Genomic DNA, 16527 nt, shown 5'->3' with positions numbered 1-16527 from the left:
GCCTCCTTTTTCCCTTCTCCCCTCCTTGTTTTTTATTACTTTAAAAAGAGCAACCAACTCAGATAGGGTGACCATATAGATGGGTTTACCCAGGTCACTCCCATTTGCTCCTGTTGTCCCAGGGTCTTGTGGTCACCCTGATCTGAGACCATTAAATGGAAACTCTACTGAGGGTAGCCAAGTTATAAAACAGAAAAAGCCACTCCTATGTTAGCCTTTGTTAGAACAGCTGAAAGGGCAGACAATGTAAAAAAAAAATCTGAAATGCTTGTTAAATTTCAAAATAAGACAATTCTTTCCTTCAAAGTGTCTAATATCTAGTGAGTTGTTGAAGATTGAAACAAATAGTTTTAATCAAGGCAGGATTTTCTTAAATGCTTGGAAACTTAAATAAAGAAAGAAAAAAAAAAGAAAGAAAGAATGACAGTGGTTGAAGGTGGAAAAAAATAAAAGCCAGTCATTTTTTTCTGAGGAAACCCAAGAAGGCTTCTTGGATGCAGTAGCATTTAACCTGAACCTTGCATAATAAATATGAATAGTCTTTCAAAAGCCATCAAAAATATTCTAGGTAAAGAGATCAGCACTAGCAAAGATATAAAGGTGGAAATGTAAACGACATTTTCAAAAAATGAAATAGTAGAGTATCAGGTGGATAGGATATGGGGAAAAGTGAAACAAGTGTTATAACTGGGATGTAATTTTGGAGAAATGGGAGTGCTATTTCCATGAACACAAACACACCAAGATTTCCCAAGGGCTGGAAGAAGAGAAAGAGTAGTTTTCATCAGAACCAAGGCACTGATTGGACCCCGAGAAATGGGCCCTGCACTGTGACTATCCCCAGAACTCCCAGGAAATTTTGTGTGACCTGGGAGTAGAAAGCTTGGTAGACTCTGTCCTAAGTAGATGAATGGAGGGAATCCTCAGATAAAAAATAACAGCATGGTGTTGCAGAAGTAATAAAACATTAGCCAACTGTAAGAGTTTATCATGACAGCATGGGCAGGCTATAAAGAAGTAGCAGAAGTGTGGTAGTCAAGCAAATAAAAACTTAGTCTGCCAGGTAACTTGCTTGTTCCAGTGACCAAGGACCAGAAGATGGTATGACTGCATATGTCAGCATTGCCAGATGGCACAATGGGTCAGGTAGATGCAGCTCACCAACAACACTGTGACATTATGAAAGCCTTCTAGAACTTAGGTTCAATTCAGCAGAAAAGATGAGGGAAATTCTAATCAGAACAATTTTTTGACCCTGCAGAAAATAGTTGCTCAAAATAGTGGTACCTGGGAGTAGAAAGCTTGGTAGACTCTGTCCTAAGTAGACGAATGGAGGGAATCCTCAGATAAAAAATAACAGCATGGTGTTGCAGAAGTAATAAAACATTAGCCAACTGTAAGAGTTTATCATGACTCAGCATGGGCAGGCTATAAAGAAGTAGCAGAAGTGAGGTAGACAAGCAAATAAAAACTTAGTCTGCCGGGTAACTTGCTTGTTCCAGTGACCAAGGACCAGACGATGGTATGACTGCATATATCAGCATTGCCAGATGGCACAATGGGTCCGGTAGATGCAGCTCACCAACAACACTGTGTGTGACATTATGAAAGCCTTCTAGAACTTAGGTTCAATTCAGCAGAAAAGATGAGGGAAATTCTAATCAGAACAATTTTTTGACCCTGCAGAAAATAGTTGCTCAAAATAGAAATTATGTTCAGTTGTAGAAAACATTAAATAAAGAATTTTTGCTCACCTGTGTTTTAAGAATGATGGGAAATATCAGATCACATAATGTCTCTGAAATGTCTACTCCAGATACTTGAAAAGATACTACTCCAACTATAATAGGTAACATGGATGGAGAAGAAAATTACTAGCATAACACAATTTATAAAAATTCTGCCTCAATTAATGATGGGAATCATCTTTTTAAACAATTACTTCTTAATTTCTTTATGTCTTCAAAGAAAGACTATTGATTACATTGTCTCATGCATATTTTCTCTAAATCAAGTTAAATGAAAAAAGTGGACTAAATGATTTAATAAGTTAAAATATTAAAATTAAACTACAAGTTGTAGTGAACCAGAAAATTGAGTTAAAATGAGAGCAAATTAAATATGAAATATGATTCAAAATTAGAAGTTATCCTTGCCAACTAAAATGTCTAGTTTTAATTAAATGTTTTCTGTTGAGTTTAATTATCAATATTGCAACAAAGTTGTTTTATAATCTCAATATAAAACTTTAACAACACTAATAATTAAAGTTTATGAATGAATTAGCAAGGAATCTAACCATCATTTACAATATCATTTTATTGTAAAATATACCCCATGTTCGAAAACAGCTCACCAAGTAATTTTGGGGAAATTGAAGGGGAACATCAAAATGGAGTATAAGGGGGGAGGAGAGTATAAAATGAAGGAGGCAAAGGAAGAGGAGGAATAAAAAAGAGAAAAGAAAAAAGGTAAGAATTCCCGCCATCTGAATGTGACTTTAGCAATGAAGACAATGAATCTCAAAATTTTGTCCAAATTCTCTATGCCCATTAACTTATGCTGCCCGAGCCAGTGAGTATGCCCAGTTTAACAATGTCCCTGACCTCCAGATGAAGTGCTTAAGAGAAAGGAGTCAGCAGAGAGCAAGATGAAAGGGAAACCCCATACAGAAACATCACAACTGTAGGATCCCTCAGGACCTGAAGGACATGGAAAGCATTAATTCTAACGGATCGATATGTAGAAAACGCAGCCCTGGGGGCATTTTCCAATGACCTGTAACCTCTGGGGCAGGTGTTCCTTGTGTTCCTAGCTACTGCCTCATTTTCAGTAACCTCGTAAACACTCTACCTAGTCCCACCTGTTTCATCCATAGCAGGGTGATTGTGAGACATGTTTTTATCTTTTTATTGTTGAACATGTAATGTTTTAAACCCTGAGTCCTTAAAGAAAAACAAAATTAAAAGGAAAATTCATTGATGTCAAGTGTTTTACATTTGCTGGCCCTCAATAAAAACTAGTGTGCCATGAAATAAACTGTCCCTTTTTTGGAGGGCTGAAAAATGCCAAGAACCTACTCTCAGTAATTATAAAGTAGGCATATTTATATCAGAATTAAAATCTGATTTGTAGTTATTTGGAAATCATACCCATTTTCCCTCTTAATGAGCCATTTGATTTACTTTTACTTAATTTATGAACATAATTTTAAATAAAGTAAGAGGCATTTAATCTACTTTAATTAGGGCTATTTTGCAGTCAAAGTTTAACTCTACTAATTTCCCTATAAATAATATACATAAAAGACAGATATTTTACTGTTATTATGTGAGTTCATCATGCAATTACACCATGAATTCTTTGGAAGAAAAGAACATATTAAGATGTAATTCAAAATAGAAGACAAAGGCAAAAACACAGCACCTGATTCATTTGCAAGAAAATATTCAATGTCAGTGATTAGCCCCAAAAACTTAAAAAAATATATATCAGGTTCTTTTTTCTAATCAGAAAATTTATGAGAGAAAAAGAAGAAATATTTATGAGCAAACAACTCCATGCAAAATCTATGAACACCTGAGATGCCAAAATATTAAGATAAGATTGAACAAAACAAAAAAATTGCAGTATTTGACAATTGGAAATGGAAACTTTATATGATTCACCTAATAATTACCTTCTCAAACACAAAAGCAAAATATACATAACACACATACCCCATTCAATTAATAAAGAATTCCATATTTTAAATGTCCCTAATAATTACACTTACCCAAAGGGCCTTTTCCTTAATTATCAAGGCAGGGTTAATGCATAAGAAAAGTCATTTCATGAGAAGTCTTCCCCCCAGAACCATTCCAGACCTTTAAGATAAGCTACCAATGGGAAGAAACTGAATACAGTCATAACAAGGGTTGGTCAGCAAGGGACCTCATATACAACTAACCACTAGTGATGTCCTAACCCTCATAATGCCCTAGCTGCAGTAATGTCGTAGCCATGGTGACGCCCTAGCCGCCCTAACATCATATCACAACACATTACTCAGGTGTTTGTAGTGATGCTGGTGTAAACAAACCTACCGGTGCTGCCATTCCTTAAAAAAGTATAGCACATACAACTGCAGTAGTAGGTTATACCATTTAGCTTTGTGCAAGTGCACACTAGGGTGTTTGCATAACAACACATCTCTCAGAATGTATCCCCATGGTTAAGCAGAACATGACTGTATTTAAGATGTAAATTTAAAAAAAGGATAGCTTCTGTGGACTCACATATTTCAGGGGAATTCAAAATTTTCTTAAGGAAAAAATGATAGAATTCTTCCAGATCCTAATGTAGGATTCCCCACCCCCCCCAAAGAGAAAGACATTAAATTCATTGGATGTCATTGTGATAACAGAAGAAAGCTTCCTAGGGGAAAATAAAATGATTCTTGGAAGAAAAACAAGTAATAGAAAATGCAAACCAGACCCTCCTGAACCTCCTTCCCCAGAACCTTACAGGATCAGTCTTTTCTTACTCATCTGTAAAAGCAAAGCTCGGAAAGAGAGCTAGATATTGGAAAAGAGGAGAGATTAAAACATTATACAACTAATACCCCTAAAAGGTCCTGCTTCATCTATCTTCTCAATAATGCCAGCAATATTTGGGGAAACACATCAAGCACCAGGGCTCTGTGGGGCCTTTTCTGCCAGGCCTTGTGGTGTTGGGCAGCATAAAAGAGGTGAGAGGGCTCCCCGGAATGTCCAACATTAGGATTTATGGATCTTTCTGCTGGTCTCTTTCCTATGACTGAGTTGTTTGTCAGCTTTGTGATAAGTATGTAAAAGCTCAGAGTGTTCTGTTCTCAGAACATTGAAATAATTAACACAATAACTCTAAAACCTTAAGAAAGGAGTTGTTCTCAATCTATTCTGAGTTAGCAAATGCTCGTTAGAGCTGGGAGATATATCTCCTCTTTACATTAGCACTTTTGATGGACCCCTTTAAAAAATAAATTTGCAGTTTTTGCCTTCTTTAATAACCATGCTGTACACAGTGAGGGACTCAGAAAGCTGTGGATGAGCTTGAATTGGAATCAGACTATAAAAGCTATGTCATCATAGGAATGTTACTTAATATCTCAGAGTCTCAGGTTTCTATCTCTAAGCACCTATCTCTTTGTTGAGAAGCAGAAATGTGATAATGTATCCAAAACAAAAATCAATACCGGAATCTAAATTCTCACTGTTAGTTACTTCATCCCTTCTTCTCCTCTAACCCAAATTCTTTCTCCCCAACCGATCACAACTGTGAAACATACCTTAAGTGTTTGAGATACAAGGGGCTTTTTGTAGTCCTTCCTGCTTTATCCCTTTCCCCCGACTATTACCTCTGGCTTTCTAATTCATTATTTCAGTGTCCCTAGTAGGATGTGAATTACCTGGCCCCAATCTACTACTCTCTGCAACCCATGTATGCCATATAAGGAATTTCGGCTAAACACACACACACACCACCACCACCACCCCCCCCAGAAATCCTGTCTCAAAATGGGAAATGTATTGTCTCACGTAACAATAAATTCAGAGATAGGGGACACTTTCAGAGCTGTTTGGTTTACCCAGAATAATTCTCTCCCCTTTATGCCACATACAGGATCTATTTCATCCCCAAACTGTTTTACCTTGGTCTAAAGAAGGTTATCAGAAGTAGTGGGTTGCGGGCTTCCTTGGTGCGTGCAGAAGGAGAGAGAGAGAGAGACGCTTTCCCAGTCGTGAAACAAAAGACCTTCGTTTGAATCTGATTAGGTTAAATTAGGTCACATGAACACACACTACTAATGAAAGTCACCTGTGAAATGAACAGGCAGTGTAAGATTAGATTATTGAAAACAGCTAAAAGGGGATTACCTTGATTGTATAAAACTAATGTCTATTCTTAGAGTGGGAGTTGAAGTGGGGGTAAGTCTCTCGGTTTCATTTTTTTTTTTGAATCCTCACATGAGGATATGTTTTTTATTGATTTTAGAGGGAGAGGAAGAGAGAGAGGGTAAGTGGTAGAGAAAGAGAGAGAGAGAGAGAGAGAGAGAGCTTGCCTCCCATACCTGCCCCAACTGGGGATCGGACCCACAACACAACCCAGGTATGTACTTTGGCTGGGAATCGAACCTGCAACCTTTTGGACAACCCAGGTATGTGCTCTGACTGGGAATCAAACCTGCAACCTTTTGGTGTACAACCAACTGAGCCACCCGGTCAGAGCTCAGTTTCCTCTTACGTTATAAGCACGAACTGGGAAAGGGCAGACACCTGAACACCTGTGGGTTCTATTAGACTAGATACAGTGGTTCTCAACCTTGGCTGCACATTAGAATCACGTAGGACTCTTGTTAAAATCCTGATTTCTGGGCCTCATCATTAGTAACAAAGAAACAGAATTTCCGGAGGATGAGGCCCAGAAATCAGGATTTTAACAAGATTCCCAGGTGATTCTAATGTGCAGCCAAGGTTGAGAACCACTGGACTAGAATGTAAGTTACATAGGCACGAAAAGCCCATTGCACTTTTGCTGTGCCAATGACTGATTGTGCTGATCAGGCCCAGCCTGCAACCTGGCTCAGCCTCAAACCTTCTCCACAAAGGTAATAGAAATAATATTTATATGATATTAAACTGACAATTGTTTCACTCCATGTAAATAATTTGGTCCTACTTCCTCCTATAGCTACCCTTTAAATCAAGGGCATGACTCCTCCTTTGGAAAGGCTGAACCCAGCCTAGAACTTAGAAGTCATCACTCAGTTTTGCGTTTCCACTTAGATTATCATTCATAACATAACCAGCATTTGTTGAGAAAGGAGAGAGTCCTCTAAGTTCCCAAAGTTTCACTTCACTCATCAAAAACAAGGAGGTCTGAGCAAAAAGCCTCATGGGAATCTAGCGTGGAGAGAGGCAGGTGGTAGAGAAAATGGGAAATACCTTCCCAGGTGAGTAAATTGTCCTTCTAGGATTGGGGGCGAGAGTGAGTGGAGAGAAAAAGAGCAGGTAAAGGTCAAATTGCTTACCGGGCTTCCACATCCCAGGTTGAAAATCCACAATGATAATATCAAAAACAATCAGAAAAGTCTAGCAAAAGGCTAGCAGGGAACTTGTATCTTACTGCCTAAAGAATAATTTAGAAAAATATAAGGTGCCTTAGGAAAGACTTACACAGAAATAAAATAGCAACAGTGAAATAGAAATTGCAGTATAACATCATGAAGCAGAGAAAGGCAACCAGAAATGATGGTATGTATTGAACACTGGGATCCAGATGCTCTTCACACTCCAAGGAGAATGCAGAGGATACCTGAAGGCACTGGCTGTGAGTTCACTTGGACTAGAAGCAGGGGAGGTGGTAGGGAGAGGATCCACCCAGTGAAGGACAAAGTGACCCTGTAGCAGAAGATCACAGGGCACACTGCCCAAGCCACGAATAAAATGAGAGCCACAGCAAGGCCTCGGAGAAATAGCAGTATCCTCTCTCTCAACCCCCACCATTACCCTACAGTAGCTCATCCAATCCATCAGAGGCAGAAGCAGTAAGCAATGGAGGTAGCAAAATTGAGAGCTAGAAGCAGAGGGTAGCCAGTGCAGTTTCAAACACATCATGAAAGCCAAGCAGATCACCAGAAATAGCAAGGAACTGTCACCTCTGTGTTAATCCCACTCCCATGTTCTAGAAATCACTACATGGTTGTGCATGCCTCTGCAACTTCACCCACTCCATCTGCCCTTCCCCCATGCTCACCAAGCTCCACCGCACTGGTCTCCCATCCTTTTCTTGACGTACACTGAATGCAATCCCTCCCCTGCCTTTTTGTGTGGCTGGCTTCTCCCATCATTTAGGTCTCAGGCTGTTGTTGTTTTGTTTTCTTTTTTCATGAAGATATATTTCAAACCAAATCATCATGCTTTATGATGAAACCTTTGAAGCATTCCCATTAACCATCAGGAAGAAGAACTCAAAGATGCCCACTATCACCATTATCACTTTACTTTTCCTAAAAGTACCAGCCAATACAATTGCCAAGTAAAATAAAACATAAATATTGGCAAGATAGAGACATGACTCCTGAACTCCACCAAAACCATCGATAGAAAGAGGAATTTTTAAGGACATAAATTCACAAGGATGGGGAACATCAGAGAGAAAATAGAGTAGAAATATGAAAGCTGCAACAGAAATGGACAAATGATTACCTACTCAAAAAAAAGCCAAATATCAAATCAGTGGGGAAAATTGAGAACTTACCCAATTTATATAATTCTCAAAAGGCCCACAAACAGAAAATACAGAGCAATCTACTTCTGGTCATGTATCTGCTGGATGTCAGATTGTTGTTGTTTTTCTTTAAACAGTTTGTGATATGTAATTTACATATGAGTATGTCTACCTAACTAAAGTGTACAATTCAATGTTTTTTTAGTATATTATCAGAGTTGTGCAACCATCATCATAAACAAATTTTAGAACATTTCCTAATTGCAGGTCTCAGTTTAAATGGCACCTCCTTTCAGATGTCCTCCCTGATTATTCTTAATAAACCCACACCCCTTATTTCCTGCTGCTTTTCTTCAAGCACTAATAATGATTTGCAGTTACTTTACTTAGTTATTGGCTTCCTTATTTGCCATCAGCCTTTCCTACTTGAATGTAATCTCCATAAAGAGGGAGTTTGTCTCTCTTGGTGATTCTTTGTGGTCCCACTGGTAGCACAGCACATGGCTTGGCACATAATAAGTAATCACTAAAAACATTTGCTGAGTGAATGAACTGGTAAGACGTAATGACAGCAGAAAAGGAGCCTGTGGCATCATGGGATACCATCATCAAGAGCAACACTACACTGCACTGAGGAGAAAAGGAGCAACAAGAATGAGGGTACTGAGCAGATAACCCCACTGTGCACCTGGTGTGTGGAAGATGAACCAATTCTGTGGGACTGAATAAACCCTTTAGGTTCTTGCACAGTTAGGGAGAGTGGGAATAGAAGGCCTCAAAAGAAAATAGTACCATTAATAAGAGTGGGCCCATTTCCTTCAATTAACTGAAAAAGTAAACCAATATGATTGTATAAGCAGTTCATGCTAGCAAATTATTCATATTGCTTACAATAACACATTAAAATATACAGAGTAAATACACCTTTGATGCATCCACTTCATATCTGGCAGTATTAATTAGATGCTCAGTACAGGGTAGGAGCTAGAATTTTTATCCCCATTCTGCCACTTACTAGCTATGGACTTTGAGCAAGTTACTTACCTGCCTTGTGCTTTGATTTGTACATTTACAAAATAGACATATTAATAGTCCCTCCATCATAAGAGCTGTTGTATTAAATGAACACAATCAGAACAGTGTGTGACATATACTGAGTGCCTTAGAAAAGTTACCTAGTTCTGTAGAAGTAGCAGCGGTCATCATTACGGTGGAGGCGGTGGTGGTGGTAGACGTAGAAATAGTAGTGGGTAGTAGTAAAATGATAAAAGTGCTGCCCATCATGCCTGTTGTATGAGGCAAGACAGTCAGATTTCATTCAGTGTCAAGCACTGTCAAATACAAAGTACTATATTAATGTTGAATTGACTTGTACACACAATGCTTCCTACCATACTGCAAGGTGATTTGACATAATTGATTTTTCCTCAAGAACTGAGTGAATCATCAGGTTTGTAGTCCCTGTCATTGGCACACTGATTCCAAGTAATTCATTCTCAACTTTGGCCCAGAATGTCAGGAGGAGAGCCGCCTTCCTGTGTGCGTGCAAGTGTGTGTGTCGCAGAGGATACACATTGGACTGTGACTCTGTGTGTTGCAAGAACATGAGAACATCTTTTTTTAAGGAAGAAAAGTGGGGAAAGAGTGGACATTCCTGAAAGAATTATCCATGGTATTCATAGATCAAGAGAATCATTTATTTTGAGGAGTCACTGGTTTCATTTATTAACAATAACTTCAGAGCTTCCTCTTCAAAGATGACTGAAATAAGCCCTCATTGAGCTTTTTAGTGGCCTTCACAATTGGTTTGTCCAGTGGGGTCTACTCTACCACATGTATTATCTAAGGAAACAGGAAAGCAGAGTGAAAAGTAGTTTTATCTTATTACCTGCATCAAAATCAGTTGCAGAGTCAGGGCAAGCCTCCAGGTTCAAAACACAAGGAAGAAGACCAGTTATTTAATTATCCAAAGAGAGTTCTCTAAAAGAAGAGATTTTCAGCATAAACAAGGGTAAGTGAGCTGACTTCAAGTTAAAAGAGAATGTGTTATTTAAAAAAATAGCCTAAAGGAGTATTTCCCATTTATGAAATAAAACACACATATAGTGAACATTCTGAGAAAAATAAAGGGAATAAAGTTAAACACTCAAGATAATCATGGAGCAGAATTATACAACTGACACTGTAAGAAGACAAATAGTGAAGGAAGTAACAATAACTGGCTCTTATAAGATGCCTGATTTTTCCACTTCTAGCTCTGCCTAAAAAGTACAATTTCAGGCATATGAAGGAGGGGAAAAGTCCTCCAAATCAATCCTAGGATTTGTGCTCATAAACATAATCACGTAAAATGAGATCATTAGGGTAAGCCCTAATCTGATATATTTGGTATCCTATTAAAAGAGGGAAATTTGGGCACAGACAGGTGAACAAAAATGAAATACAGCAATGGAGGCAGAGACTGGAGTTATGCAGCTGCGTGCTAAGGAATGCCAAGGATTGCTGGCAGGGCCCCCAATCGAAGACAAAAGCATGCCATAAATCCCCCCTAAAGCATTCAAGAGAGCATTGTCCTCCCAACATCTTGATTTTCAATTTCTAGCCTCCCAAACTGTTAGAGAATACATTTCTATTATGTTAAGCCACCCAGTTTGTGGTACATGGTTATGGCAGCCCAAGCAAACTAATACACATCTCATCCCTATTTTCAGCCAAACCCTTTGGGTAGGATGGAACTTACCCTGAACTCAATGAGAACAGCAAAGTCCATCTCCCTGGCCACCTGTCTGCTACAGGGACAAACACGTGATTGAACAAGAGCCAGTAAGAATTGAGATATTTGTTGAGCTTCTGGAAAAGAAAAATTCCTTCTTCCTTTTCCTGAGTTGCAGCCCAAACTCTCTTTTCTGTTCGGTATGAACAGGAATGTCTTAGCCCTGGAAACTGCCAGTAGCCACCTTGATAGAATGGTGCGGGGATCATGGAAGCAAAGCAGAGATGTTAAGAAACACAAACCGAGCTTTATTTGCAAGTTCCAGTTACAGGAACCAGTACACTCCCTTTATCACTGGAGTCAGTGAGCTGACTTTTAGAGAAGTAACCGAAACAGGAATTTTTAGGGGTGAAAAAGACAGCTTTAGAAATTTTGGAAATTAAGGGGACCATGGAAGAAGCACAGGGCTGCAGAGCAGCAGAAGGTATATTTCCATAGAATAGGGGAGCTGGAAACAGCAGAAGGTCTATATTTACAAAATAAAGGGAAGGAAACCCCTCATTCAAAGGGAGAAGAAGAAAGCCCAAAGGGGATAGGAAAACAATAAGGGAGGAGGGGAGAAAAAAACCTCACAGGTCCCCTGTGAGGTTCAACCTTTGCGCTCAGGAGTTACTATAGTAACCCGTGTAAGGGAATAGTGACCAATCAGAAGGGCTATCAAGGCACAAAGCTCTGCAGCCTTTATAAACCTTGGAAAAGGGAACTCAGTGGGACTCTTTCCCCCTCCCCACGTGGGTGTCTGTGCTGTGAGATTCTTTCCCCTCCCCACGTGGGAATCGGTACTTGTTCTTCAATAAATTTCCACCTTTGCTGTACCACCTTCCTCCGTGGATTCATTCTTCAACTCCAACAGATAAACAGCCCGGGAACCATTCTGCCCAGGGGAACACCGCGTGTTCCAGTCCAAAAATCCCGCTTCACAGCCATTTAGATGTTTACCGATCTCACTGGCCTCTTGAACACCCCATCAGACGCCTAACTTACAGTAGGTTAACCAAGATGGATTTACTGAACTCAGCTTCGCCGAACTTTAGAAAGGCCTCTTCCTGACAACAGCCCCGGGTGTCCCTTTACTTAAAGCATTTACTTTAGAAAACTTTCTGCTGTAAATTCTTTCTCTGCCCCTTTGAGATTCTTCCCCTGTCCCTTTGAGTAAATCTTTTAAAAAGTTTTACAACCCAGGAATGTCTTTCTCAAGGACCTGGGCGCCCTTCCTTTGAAAGGTAATCATCAAAAGAGACAGCATCTCTATCTTCCAGTCTCTGAGGAGGGGTAAGAGCTTAGCTTCAATCAGCACCAATTAGCAAGCACAGATAGCTAATCACACAGACCAGCACGCCCCTGACAGCTCCAGTGATTCTCACTTGCTCACCTCAGCACTCACAACACTCCTGCCCTTGGTTGCAACTGTCTTGAATAAAGTCTCTCTTGCCTGTTTAACTACATCCAGTGCCATTTTTCTTTTATCTCTCAGGATCTACTCTACATTCTGCTTCCACAAACCCAGGCACTACACAAAATACTCAAAACTTTCACAATAGTGTCTTGCTAGTGTACCCTTAGTGGGACATTTCCCTGAGTAACAACACAAGAGTGGCTTCTTCCTGTGAGATGAGCAGCTTCAGTCCTTCACCCAGAGCGAGGCCACATTACCAGAATGAATAATGCCAGCAGTCCTTCCCACTGCACCTTGGATTTTTTATTTAGTTCATTTTATTCTGTCAGTTTCCTTCCTCTGGCTTTCTCCCCCACCTTTTCCTCTTAGCCCTGAAGCTTTCTCTCTCCCACAGCCAGGTTTTCCTTCCAAGTCAGAACACCTAAATGTTTTTCCTTGATTATAGGAAGATAATCAGCTACATCTTCTCACACCGAGTGGGCAGACTGCTTCAGACAGGAAATGTCTTCCTGTGAAGGCAGCCCAATTTAATTGTTAGGAAAGCATGCCTGGAGGCCAAACACTTTGGTCTGTTTCATTCTGAAGTATTTCTCTTGAGTAGACACTAGGCTCTAGGTGAAATTCTCAACTGAAAAGAAATCCCTCTTTTGCCTTTTGTTTTAGTTTTACAATACAAACACTTAAACAAGTAAAAAATAGAAATCAGTCTTTCAATTTAAGTTTTGTTCTGGTGACATTAATAAGCCCTGTCACCAAACAAGAACATGGCAAATAGATAAAATAATTAGCCTTTAACTTTCGCACTTCCCCAGGCCACATCTTCCAACCTGACTGTCTGAGTGTTCTGTTTCTAGTTAGACTCCCCTTAATTATTCCAAGCTCTCATCCAGAGTTTTTTAACTTCCTTGAAAGAATCATCAGGAAAAAGGAATAGAAGATAGGTCCTTCTCCTCAGATCTCAGGAGTCTCAGCTGGGATGGTGGATAGAATCAAAGGCTTTCTCTGCTTCTCTCCTTGGAGGAATACTCCAGCAGCTCAGCAACAGTGGCTTACAGTGTCTCTCATTGCATTGTTCTAATATTGGAGAGCTCAGCCCTGCTACTAGCACCAATAAGGGAGCCACTAATGTGATAGTGATAGGATCAGATCATTGGTAATAGATTTGTCTGTACTATGAAGACTGCCAAGGAGGGAGCAGGAAGAGACTAGGAAAGTCAGTTACCAGGATGTCTTGTTTGTTTGTTTATTTTTTATTGATTTTAGAGAGAAGGAGGAGAGAGAAAGACAGAGAAAGAGTGTTTGTTTGTTTATTTTTTATTGATTTTAGAGAGAAGAAGGGGGAGAGAGAAAGACAGAAACATCAATCAGTTACCTTCTGTCAACCAGGGATTGAACCACAACTGGGTATGTGCCCTGACCAGGAACCAAACCTGCCACTTTCGTGCACGGGACAACACTCCAACCAGCTGAGCCACATTGGCCAGGGCATGCTTTTCAGTCAAAAAATGGGAAGAAGATTGTAGCAATGGCAATGGCAGTTCATAAGGAGATCTTAGTTGGAAAAAAAATCACTAGGATTTGGTAATGATTGATTGGATGTAAATGAGAGGGGTTAGGGAATAAGTTTCAAGAATGACACCAGGTTTCGTGTTAGAGCAACAGGGTTGAAAGTAATAGCTGACATTCATTTATATTTTCTATTTGTCTAGCACTGTTCTCAGCCCTCTCCATGTAGTCTGTTTGATTAGGGTTCCCACATAGTCTCATTAAGAAAACAAAATATTGAGGTACATATGGCTGCTATTATTCACATCATACAAATTGGGAAACAAGAATATAAGATAAGTAGTTTGCCCTAAATCACACAGCCAGTAAGTGTTGGAGCCATACTGCTTCAGAGTTCTAACTACTATAACATTCACGGACGAGGGCATTCCAAAAATAAGATGTTTAGTTGAGGTCTGAACAGGGTGAGTTTCAAATACTTTGTATATATCTTAGGAGAAATGTTATGTAAGTCATTGAAATCTATAGGACTCAAGCTCAAGAGTAAGGACTACATGGAAGTAGAGATCTGAGTTACCAATGTGTTGCTAGTAATTGAAACCCTAACCCTAACCCTATTTGACTGTGGCAAAATTTCCTAACTTCTTAAAACCTAGTTTGTCAAATTTGTAACAGGGAACCAACACCTCTTAATATCTGAGGACAGGCACTCAGACAGTTGAATAAATTGAGATGGATGTTTAATATTATATTTCGAGTCCAATCCTAATGAATCAAGACAATAAATAGTTTTGAAGATGCTATAGTCTGAATATTTGTGTCCTCCCATATTCATATGTTGTAACCCATTACCTAATGTGATGGTGTTTGGAGATGGGGCCTTTGGGAGGTGATTAAGTCATGAGGGTAGAGGTCTCATGAATGGGATTAGTGTCCTTATAAAAGAAAGCCCAGGGAGCACCCTCACCCTTTCTGCCATTTGAAGTTACAGCCAAAAAGACAGCCATCTATGAAACGAGAAGCAGTCTCACCAGACACGGGATCTGTGATCGCTCTAAGCTTCACCTCCCAATCTCTGTCATTAAAGCCACCCGGTCTATGACATTTCTGACATAGCAGCCTGAAGGGCCTGAGACAGAAATAAACCTTAGGTACTCAGGAGAAGATGGATCATAGGATATTATATATGAATTTTATTCATTCAACAAATATTTATGATCACATACTATGTGTTAAGCATTCTTATAAGTATTAGAGATATAGCTGTTAACAAAGCAAACAAAACCCCTCCCTTGAGAAACTCACATTCCTAAATATTTTATTTATTTCTATGTCTCTTTTGTCATGAGGACTTGAATACAGGCTTTAGTTGTTGTTAATTGGTACTGTTACTTTTTTATTAAATTTACTAGAAGCCCAGAGCACGAAATTGATGCGGGGGGGGGGGGTGGTGTCCCTCAGCCCGGCCTGCACCCTCTCCAATCTGGGACCCTTTGGGGGATGTCTGACTGCCGGTTTAGGCCTGATCCCACAGATCTGGCCTAAACCGGCAGTCAGACATCCCTCTCACAATCCGGGACTGCTTGCTCCCAACTGCTTGCCTGACTGACTGCCTAATTGCCCCCTAACCGATCCCCTGCCAGCCTGATCAACGCCTAACTGCTCCCCTGCTGGCCCGATCGCCCCCCAACTGCCCTCCCCTGCTGGCCTGGTTGCCCCCAACTGCCCTCCCCTGCCGGACTGGTCGCCCCTAACTGCCCTACCCTGCTGTCCTGGTCACACCCAACTGCCCTCCCCTGCTGGCCATCTTGTGGTGGCCATATTGTGGTGGCCATTTTTGGCAGCCATCTTGTGACGATGTGGGGGCAGCCTTCTTGTGGCGGCCATCTTGTGACAACATGGGGGGTGGCCATCATGTGATGACATCTTGCAACGCCACCTAGGCTTTTATTATATAGGATTGGGGTGACATTGGTCAACATGAACATACAGGATTCAGTGTGAGTGTCTATGTTACAAGATTTGTATATTGCACGAGGTGCTCAACCCCCAAAGTCAAATCTTCTCCTGTCACCATATATTAGGACCCCCTTCTTCCCCCACTGCTACTTTTTAAAAAGTACATATATACCACCTTTTCTAAGGCTCCCATATTGCCTAATTTTCCAAGTGTAATAATCATAATTGGTATCAATGCCCATTTAGAATTCATTAGCAGTGATGATTCTACAGTCCCCGAATGGATATAATCAACAAAGGAAAATGTTTACTGAACATTAGTTAGTCTGGAGACAGAGATGATACTTTACCACTCATATAATGACAGACTTTACTTAACAGACAATTTGAAATAAATGCCACTCTCTTTATTCAAATGGTACAATAGTGCAATTAAAACAAGACATTTGTCTCCAAATGTGCCTTCTCTATCACGACTAATGCACTGGGTCATTAGCTCTAACACTGTGAATAGGTTCTCACCACCCCATTCAACTTAATCAGTGTACCAGATAATATATAAGAGCACACTTTGTACTGCAGCTAATAGTAGATAATGTCTCCTAAAAAGAGAGCAATTAACTTTCTCTTTGATGGCTACAGA

General features: G+C 40.0%; 1 long non-coding RNA gene across 1 annotated transcript in view; it reads right to left on the bottom strand.

Moving 5' to 3' along the window:
* Window positions 1-2551: 2551 nt before the first annotated feature.
* Window positions 2552-16527, bottom strand: part of LOC106726533 — an 18005-nt gene continuing 4029 nt past the window's right edge. The window contains exons 2-3 of the long non-coding RNA XR_001362601.1: window positions 13473-13479; window positions 2552-2562 (exon numbers count right to left, since the gene is read on the bottom strand). This is a non-coding gene — a long non-coding RNA (uncharacterized LOC106726533). The remainder of the gene's footprint in view (window positions 2563-13472; window positions 13480-16527) is intronic.

The sequence above is a fragment of the Myotis brandtii genome, unplaced genomic scaffold (genome assembly GCF_000412655.1).
Source record: "Myotis brandtii unplaced genomic scaffold, ASM41265v1 scaffold1071, whole genome shotgun sequence".
NCBI classification, from domain to species: Eukaryota; Metazoa; Chordata; class Mammalia; order Chiroptera; family Vespertilionidae; genus Myotis; species Myotis brandtii.
This window is presented reverse-complemented; position numbering and strand designations above follow the sequence as displayed.